Raw genomic sequence first — 9,394 nt, forward strand, 5'->3', positions numbered from 1 at the left:
AAGTACGAGGAGGAGAATCAGCAGGGAAAATTTTAATTCTTGTCGGGTACCTCAAAGACAGGAAAAGATTCTTATCATATGTTTGTTTCATTACCAGGGCAAATTTTGATCTTTGTTCCATTATCTCTCTTGGATAATCTTCTGAAAATGATAACTTCGGAAGTCCAACAGTTTTACACATTCAATTGGGAGAGACTTCTCTGGTGAACGATTTCTTCACCGACGCACCTTTACTGCTGGTTCTGTCCACAGGATTCCCGATGCCGAAAATAAACAGTTTAAATCAACTGACCTTAAATTCCTTTAGAGAGAGAGAGAGAGAGAGAGAGAGAGCACCATTTTGGATGAACTCATTGCCCTATTGCAAGAGTTATCTCAATGCAGGTTCTCTTCAACGAAGACTCAATAGGGTCGATTCTTTATTAAACTGCCAAACGATGCCGACTTCTCTCGCTCCTTCACTTCGACGAATTCTTCACTCTCCCTTCAAAACTGTCGGAATTGAGTAAATTGGCACTTCCAGCCACATATTTCCAGTGCAATAATACAACATCTTGTAAGAGAACGCACCTTCCATTTTAAAAATGAAACTGCGTCACAAAAAAACAAACACGCAATAGAAACGGAGACACAACACGTTCTACCTGGAAATCCACAAACTCAAAAACTAACTGCGTCACCTGAGTCGACCTTTATATAGTCACGGGGGAGGGCGGGGGGGGGGGCGCGCACAAGTCATCACGTGACCTCACATCGGCGGGAAAATCACATCAGGTGACCTCCAAAAGACCATTACATCATTCTCTCAAAAAAAACAGATCTCCTTGAGCATGTAACACCTCCCTCCAAAAAAAAGGTCTCTTGAAGAACAAGATTTTAACAATTTATACAAAAACTACAAAGGTATAAAATACACAAAATACACAATATATTCAATCTTATCTTTCAGCCCTTTACAAACTAATGTACAGTCGGAGTGTTACAAATGATAGAATATCACTCCGGAAAAAAAACAAATTTTCATTGTACATTTAACATCTAGACGGACAATCAGTGATCACATTGTCTTTACCCTTAATATGAGTGATCAAAATATTGTACTCCTGTAACATTAAACTCCAATTTAATAATCTTCTATTTTTGTTTTTCATCTTACTTATAAACACTAATGGATTGTGATCGGTATGAACTGTGAGTGGTTTATGCGTAGAATAAACATACACTTCAAAATGTTGCAAAGCTAAAACAAGAGATAACAATTCCTTTTTTTTATTGTTGAACAATTCATTTGATTTGCATTAAATTTCTTAGAAAAGATAAGCTACCGGACGATCAACTTCATCACCATCATCTTTTTGAAGCAACACTGCTCCTGCAGCTTCATCACTGGCATCTACAGCTAACGAAAATGTTTTTTCAAAGTCAGGAGATTTAAGTACAGGTTGACGACATATTATAGCTTTCAATTTATCAAATACCTCCTGACAAATCTCTGCCCAAAGAAACTTCTCATTTTCTTCAAGAGATTAGTTAATGGGAGAGCAATGTTTGCAAGATCCTTACAAAACGTTCTGTAATATCCCACCATACGCAAGAATCTTCTGAGGGATTTTCTACCAGTGGGAGTGGGCACTTCCAAAATTGCCTGAACTTTTGCTTGAAAAGGTGCTAATTTTCCCTGCCCGGCAACATAACCAAGGTAAGTCACTGTGGCATGCCCAAATTCACTTTTAGATAAGTTAATAGTTAAGTTAACTTCTGGAAGTCTCTCAAATAATTTCTCCACCGCCGCAATATGTGCTTTCACATATTATTCCCTGTAACCAGATCATCAATATAGGCATGGGTATCTTTTAATCCCTGAATCACGCTATTAATCATCCCCTGAAAAGTACTTGGTGCATTCTTCATCCCAAACGGAAGAACAAAATATTCGTATAACCCAGAGGGGGTTACAAATGCTGAAATCTCTCTGCCTCTATCCGTCAATAGAACACACCAATAACCTTTTAACAAATCAATTTTTGTAAGGAATTTGGCCTGTTCAACTTTATCCACACAATCTTCTACTCTAGGCATTGGATATGCATCGATCTTTGTCACAGCATTCACTTTTCTGTAATCCATACAAAACCTAATACTATTGTCTGGCTTAGGCACCATAACACACGATGAACTCCAATTCTAATTAAAATGTCGTATAATATTATTTTCTAACATGTACTTAATTTCCTGTTCAGCAAGTTCACATTTCCCCCTGTTCATTCGATATGGATGTTGTTTTATAGGTTTTGCATCTCCCACATCTACATCATGAGTAGCTACGGTGGTTCTTCTAGGGACGTCTGGAAATAAATCTCTGTACTTAAAAAAAAAAAAATGACTGTTTCATCTGTTCTCTCTGCTCCGGCTGTAAATGAGCTAATTTTTCATCAATGTTTTCTAGAAGTTTTGAATTTGGTAACCTGGCTGGAATAATGTTGGGATTAAAATGAGTTTCAGATGAATCCTCCATTAAGTTTTTATCAAGATCAGACTCATTATTAATCACAACAGTCATAGTAGCAGCTTCTCTCTCATAATTTGGTTTTATCATATTTATATGACACAGCTGTGTTGCCTTTCTCTGATCTGGGGTTTTTAGCATGTAATCTACATCATCTACCTTAGATTTAATCTCATAAGGACCATGAAATTTGGCTTGTAATGGGTTCGTTTGCACTGCAAAAAGAACCAACACGTTATCTTCAGACTTAAATGACCTCATCCTAGCTTCCTTATCATACCAAGTCTTCATCTTCTCTTGAGCCAATTTTAAATTTTCCTTGGCCAAGCTACAAACGTTATACAATCTTTCTTTAAATTTTGAAACATAATCTAGCAAATTAGTGTGTACTTATTTATTAATCCACTGTTCCTTCAACAAGGCCAAAGGTCCTCGAACTCTATGTCCAAACACGTTCAAAAGGATAAAAACCTAATGATTCCTGTACTGCCTCCCTTACTGCAAAGAGTAGTAAATGTATACCTTCATCCCAGTCCTTTTCATTTTCCACACAATATGTCCTAATCATAGTTTTTAGTGTAGAATGAAATCTCTCCAAGGCTCCTTGTGATTCTGGAAGACAGGCTGAGGAAATAACCTGTTTTACTCCCAGTTTATAAACTACCTGCTGAAACAATCCGGACATAAAATTACTACCTTGATCCGATTGTATTTCCTTACGCAACCCAAAATAAGTAAATAATTTTATGAGAGCCTTTGTCACAGAGTTGGCTGTTATATCCCTAAGAGGTTCTGCCTGTGGAAACCTAGACGCTGTGCACATAATGGTTAATAAATATTGATGTCCAGTTTTAGTTTTTGGCAAAGGACTTACACAGTCTACAAAGATTTTTGAGAACGGCTCACCGAATACTGGAATTGGTTGCAGTTGGGCCACTGGAGTGACCTGATTAGGTTTACCCACAATTTGACACGTATGACACGTTCTACAAAATGACACACATATTGTCTTAAACTAGGCCAATAAAAATGTTTACAAACTTTGTTCATAGTTTTCTTCACACCTAAATGACCACCCAAAGGAATACTATGAGCCATTGTCTTTAATATCATTTCGGTAAATTTTAGGAACTACTACCTAATGAATAACTTCCCATTCCTCACTAGCAGGAATTGTAGGGGATCTCCTTTTCTCATTAATACCTCCTTTTCTAAATAATATCCTACTGGTACTTTTTTAATTTCACTATCTGGAAGAGCTTGTTCTTTTAATTTAACTATCTCAGGATCTCTACCCTGCTCTGCTATCATTTCCTTTCGCGATAAAGACTAATCATCCTGATCAGACTTACCACCATATCCTGATCAAATAATGTGGGTAAGAAAGTTTATGATACATCCTCGAAATTCGAATCTTGATTTGAATGATCATGGGTAACAACTTCATTCTTTACATCAGTCTTGTTAGCCATAGCTCTTGTTACAACACAGGAAGAATCTGTGTTAGAATCCCTCTGTGGTTCCTCAAAGTTTGAATTTATTGGCAAATCCATTTCAGGAAAAACCTGTCCACCCGCTAAATCATTCCCTAACAAAAGAGAAACATCGTTCACAGATAAACTGGACTGTATTCCTACTTTAACAACCCTTGTAACTAATCCTGACCTTAAATTTATTCTATGTAAATATACTGGCATAAGGGCACTCCCAACTCCTCTTATATAATTCACCTCACTAGTGTCAGACTCACCACTAACCTTTAGCTACTGTCTAATATTAGTGATTGAGAAGCTCCAGTAATTCTAAGCATCCTTATTGGTACTGAATTGGATTCCTTGTTCAAGGATACAAATCCTTCTGTTATAAAAGTTTCATATCCCTTCTTAACTTGGTCAGACTCTGACACATCTTCATTAGTATTTTCTGAACCCTGTTGCTTTACAGGTTTTTCAATATGCTGCACACAAGCATCGGGGACCACTTCTTTCTCTTCCTTTTCAATCGGAAGCAATTAGCTACTGCATGTCCAGGTGTCTACAATAATTACTAATAATACCAGAATGTTTTTCCCTCCCATGTCTCCCTTCATCCTTACTTTTCTCACTAACTTCAGGTTTAATTTCTGGTTTACCTTGACTCTATGTGCTATTTTTCCTTTTAAGAATTTTACCTGGAGAAAATTTATTCTTGTGAATTCAAAAATACTCATCAGTTAATTTAGCAATCTCCTGCAATGTAGCAGTGTCCCTTTCATTTAAATATGTTCTCGCTTCAACAGGAATGCTTCTTTTAAATTCTTCCAGTAAAATCAACACTTTTTAATTGATAATGCTCCCCATTCACATTTCTAGAGGAAACCCATCTCTCAAAACACATTGATTTCTCATAGGCAAATTCCCAATAAGTTTTTTCCACCGATTTCTTTAAACTTCTGAATCTTTCTCTATACGCTTCCAGAACCATATCATATGCCTTTAATATATGCTGCTTAACAATATCATAATCCAGTGCTTGCTCAGCATCTAAAGCTGTATAAACTTGTTGTGCCCTACCTTTAATTACGCATTGCAACATCACTGGCCATTGGGCTTTCGGCCAGTTTAAACTCAGAGCAACAGTTTCGAAATGCTAGAAATATTTGTCCACTTCAGCTTCATTAAATGGAGGAGCCAAAATAACCTCACGACTAGCAATAAACTGTTTTGTAGAACCAGAAGACTGATTCCCGGACTTTAATTTCTGCATCTCTAGCTCAAATTTCCTCTGTTTTTCAGCTTCTTTTTCTTCAAATTCCCTTTTTTTATTAGCCGCGCTTTCTTTAAATTCCCTTTTTTTTATTAGCCTTTTTTTCTTCAAATTCCTTTATTTTAATAGCCTCCCTAGCCTCGAATTCCTTCTGTTTATTTACAGCTTCTGACCGACACTTTTCCAAATCAGCTTCTAATTGTTTTAAATTTATTTGTTCAAGATGTAACTGCATTTCCAGCTTACTCATTGGAAACTTATCTAACACCTCCTCATCAAACAATTTCAAATTAATATAACGCTCAGCGATTTGTCTTTGTATGAAATACTTCGTGGAATTCTTGCTAATTCCTTTAATAACAAACTTCCTAGCAATCTCCAATACCTCAGGTTTCCTCGCATTCTCTAAAGACCCCGAGTCAGATGTTTCCATAAACCCGTCAATATCAATTGTTGTCGAATACCAGTCACACACCAATCAAACCAAAAAAAAAAAAAAATCGCATATTTCCCTTTGCCAAATCAAAATGGCAATTACCAGCACTTTAACTCAAAATCGGAACATCTCCCGCGAGCCCCCACAGATTTTGTTACGTAACCGGCAAAAATGAAAATCAATCGAGACAGGTTATATAAAAACAACCAAACATTTATTAAACACGGATCAACGGTTAAAAAAAGAAAGAAAACTTTAACTGGAAGTTAACCGCTATGCAGCTGTTCAACAAATCGTCACTCGGTCCTGGCTCTTAAAGCATTAAGTGCGAAAACAGTTCTTAAAGCGATAAAGTCAGATATAGTTCTTAAAATGGTATGTTCGAAAGTACAACAGATTTATACGTTGAATTGCGAGAGACTTCTCTGGAGAAGGATTTCTTCATAGACGCGGCTTTCCTGTTGGTTCTGTCCACAGCATTCACGATGCAGTAAATAAACAGTTTAAAACAACTGACTTTAATTTCTTTTAGAGAGAGCAAACCTTTGCATGAACTCTTTGCTCTTTTGACAAGAGTTACCCTGGATGCAGGTCTCTACTCCTTCACCGAAGACTCAATAAGGTCGATCCTTTGTTAAACTGCCGAACGATGCCGACTCCTCTCAATCTTCGGTCCTGTACTTCGATAAAGTGTTCACTCTCCCTTCTACTGCTGGAATAGGGTAAATCAATAGATCTAGCCAAAAATTTCCAGTCCAGTATTATTGTATCTTGTAACAGAACGTACAACCGTTTTAAAAAGTGAAACTGCGTCATAAAAACACATACACAACAGAAACGGAGTCACAGTACGTTCTACCTGGAAATCTAAAAGCTAATAACTAACTGCGTCATCTGGGGTCGACCCTTATATACTCATGGTGCACATGTCATCACGTGACCTCACATCGGCGGGAAAATTACATCAGGAGAAAATTACTTGTCGTTGTTTGTTTTGTCGTTACATGTCCGAGTCCCGGTTCTGCATCCAAGTTTGAGTCCAGGCTCCGTGTTCGATTCCGAGTTCAGGCTTCGTGTCCAAGTCCAGGTCCAGGGTCCGAGTCCAAGTCCAGGCTCCGTGAACATGACGAAGTCCAGGCTCCGTGTTCAAGTCCAGGCTTCGTGTTCAAGTCCAGGCTCCATGACCAAGTTCCGGGTCCAGGCTCCTCCGGTTTGTTGTCCAACGTTCACGTCCGCGTAAGCATCTAATCCTCGCTCTCCGGCCTTCCTTGCAACTATTAATAAACATACTTCTGCTAATGCTACCTACGTGTCTATGTCCTGCACTTGGGTCCGCTTCCAGTCGCTGATTGTAACAGAATCATTCAGAAATAATTCACGCGGAACATGTTTTCGGAGAAAACGTGGAAAAAAAAATAAAATCATCCCTACTCATAATTTCAGCAGGAATAAAATTCAGCAGAAAAATAAACAAAAGTGTATCACTTCTTGTGGTCTGCTCCATATAATGATGGATTTTACACGAACGAGAAACACCCTGTAATAACGCAATACCTCACAACGGTGGTGCACCTCAAAATAACACAGAAGCTGTCACACTTTACCAATCAGGCTATTTCAGCTTCTGGAGTGGTAGTAACGTATCAGCAAATTTCCAGAAATTTATAATCAGTGTCCCACAGAGCAGGGTATCAGATCCTAATGCAAATAGCAATGCAGTGCGACAAAGCAATGGCGACCAGACGGAGCAATGCCGAAAACGCTTTTAGTATCTTCAGCTAAAAATATGCCTCCAGCACCGCGGACCGATAAAGCGTATCTGATTATGAATTATTTCAGTCTGGCTTTCAACACGAAAATAATAAAACATCACGGAACAACAAACAAAAATGTGTTATGTTGAAGAGCCAACATATCCCCTTGCCACTGAGAACTTGGATCAAACTTCCCAAATGTCGAATGGTTCTTTTCCTGCCACCCACTGTCGAAAGTAGCGCTGCATTCAATTCGAAAGGCCCATTTAGAAAACAAATCATATCTGGAGTGATACCTAGAATATGAGGGAGTGTTTTTCACAACTAGAAATTTCAGCCAATTTTCTAGCTAGCGTGCAGGGAAGTATTTTGCAACAGCAACTGTAAATTATGGGCAAATCACCCTGAGTTTCTCATGTACAAGTTAACATAATTTGCATTCGAGGTAAAACTTGCAAATGACTGGATTGCAGATTGAGCAGAGAACCAATCTGGATTGTAAACGGCATAATCCGTGTCGCGAATACAGTTGTCCGTGTCCCACTTCCGCTGTAACGACGTGGGATACATGAAGCAGGGGGCAAATGAATGGGGTGCATTGGAGCCAGATGGATACGAACATAATACCACAATGTTCAAACCAAGGGAGCAGTGTTTTCATTATATTTAATAGTCAATCAGATATAGGTTTGAGGGGGAATCTCTTCACTGTGACGCAGTAACGGGAACCCCATGTTTCACACAGTAAGCTTCACTAGGGGACCAGAAATTTCTGTTTTGGCCCGATTAGTTCCGAGGGTGGAATTGTCCGCAATCCAGACACCCATCGCACTAGTTTCATCACGTGATGCCCGAACTCAGGTGCCTGATTCACGCTCCATGCAGAAAAGCACGGAGAGAGTTGGTCGGTAAAGTAAAGTCGGTGCATCATACCAACTTCCCCCCATGTCTACACGTTACAGACAGACGATTATTCCTCTGTGGCTTTTCTTTACTTTCACATTCTACAATCCCGTCTCCGAAAGTGACAGGATTTCCTGAACTATTGGTATTGTAGGTCGATTCCTTGTTTTCCCGGTCACAGCCTGTAATTCAGAGAGTATCCTGGTGAAGCACTCTTACAAAAGCTGCCGCATACTCGTTTGCCATAGGAGTAGTACCAGACGACTGGAGGGTGACAAATGGTATTCCTCTGTTCAGGAAATGTGGAGAAGAAAACACTGAGAATTACAGACCAGAGTCTTACTTCAGCGGAGGCTGCATTACTGGACAGACAGGATTTGCCAGTATTTGGATAAATATAGTCTGATTAAGGATAGTCTACATGGATTTCTAAGGATCAAGTCACGAAACACGAGCCTGACAAATTCTGTGATGATGTGAGGAAGCACAATGATGAAGGTAGAGCAGTGGATGTGGTGTATATGGACTTTAGTAATGCGTTTGATAGGGTTCCCATTGTAGAGTCATCATAAGCTCTGGGGGCACGCGAGCCAAATGTCTGGCTGTGTGCATACAGAATTAGCCTTCACAGAGAAGTCCGAGGATAGTGGTATTTGGAGAGTATTCCGCTTGGAGGTCTAAGACCATTGGTGTCTTCAGGGGAATCTGTTCTGAAACCACTGTACTTTGCAACTTTTAAAAATGGCTTGGTTGGGGTAGTCGGGGCGAGACTGGAAGTTTGCAGACGATACGAATGTTGATTGAGTCATCGTTGGGGTGGAGTATTATTTTAGTTGGAGCGGAACATTGCTGATCGTTTAGAGCATCAACGGATATGGCGAGAAGACAGGTGAATGGGGTTTAGTGGGATCTGGGATCAACCATGATGGAATGGCAGAGATCACTCAGTGAGTTGAATGACTTGATTCTGTTCCCATGTCTTATGGTCTTATGGTCTATACAGGTCTGTTGGAGGCACGTTCGTTGCACAGAGAATAGTGGGAGCATGGA

Source organism: Mobula hypostoma, unplaced genomic scaffold, assembly GCF_963921235.1.
Source record: "Mobula hypostoma unplaced genomic scaffold, sMobHyp1.1 scaffold_115, whole genome shotgun sequence".
Lineage (NCBI taxonomy): Eukaryota > Metazoa > Chordata > Chondrichthyes > Myliobatiformes > Myliobatidae > Mobula > Mobula hypostoma.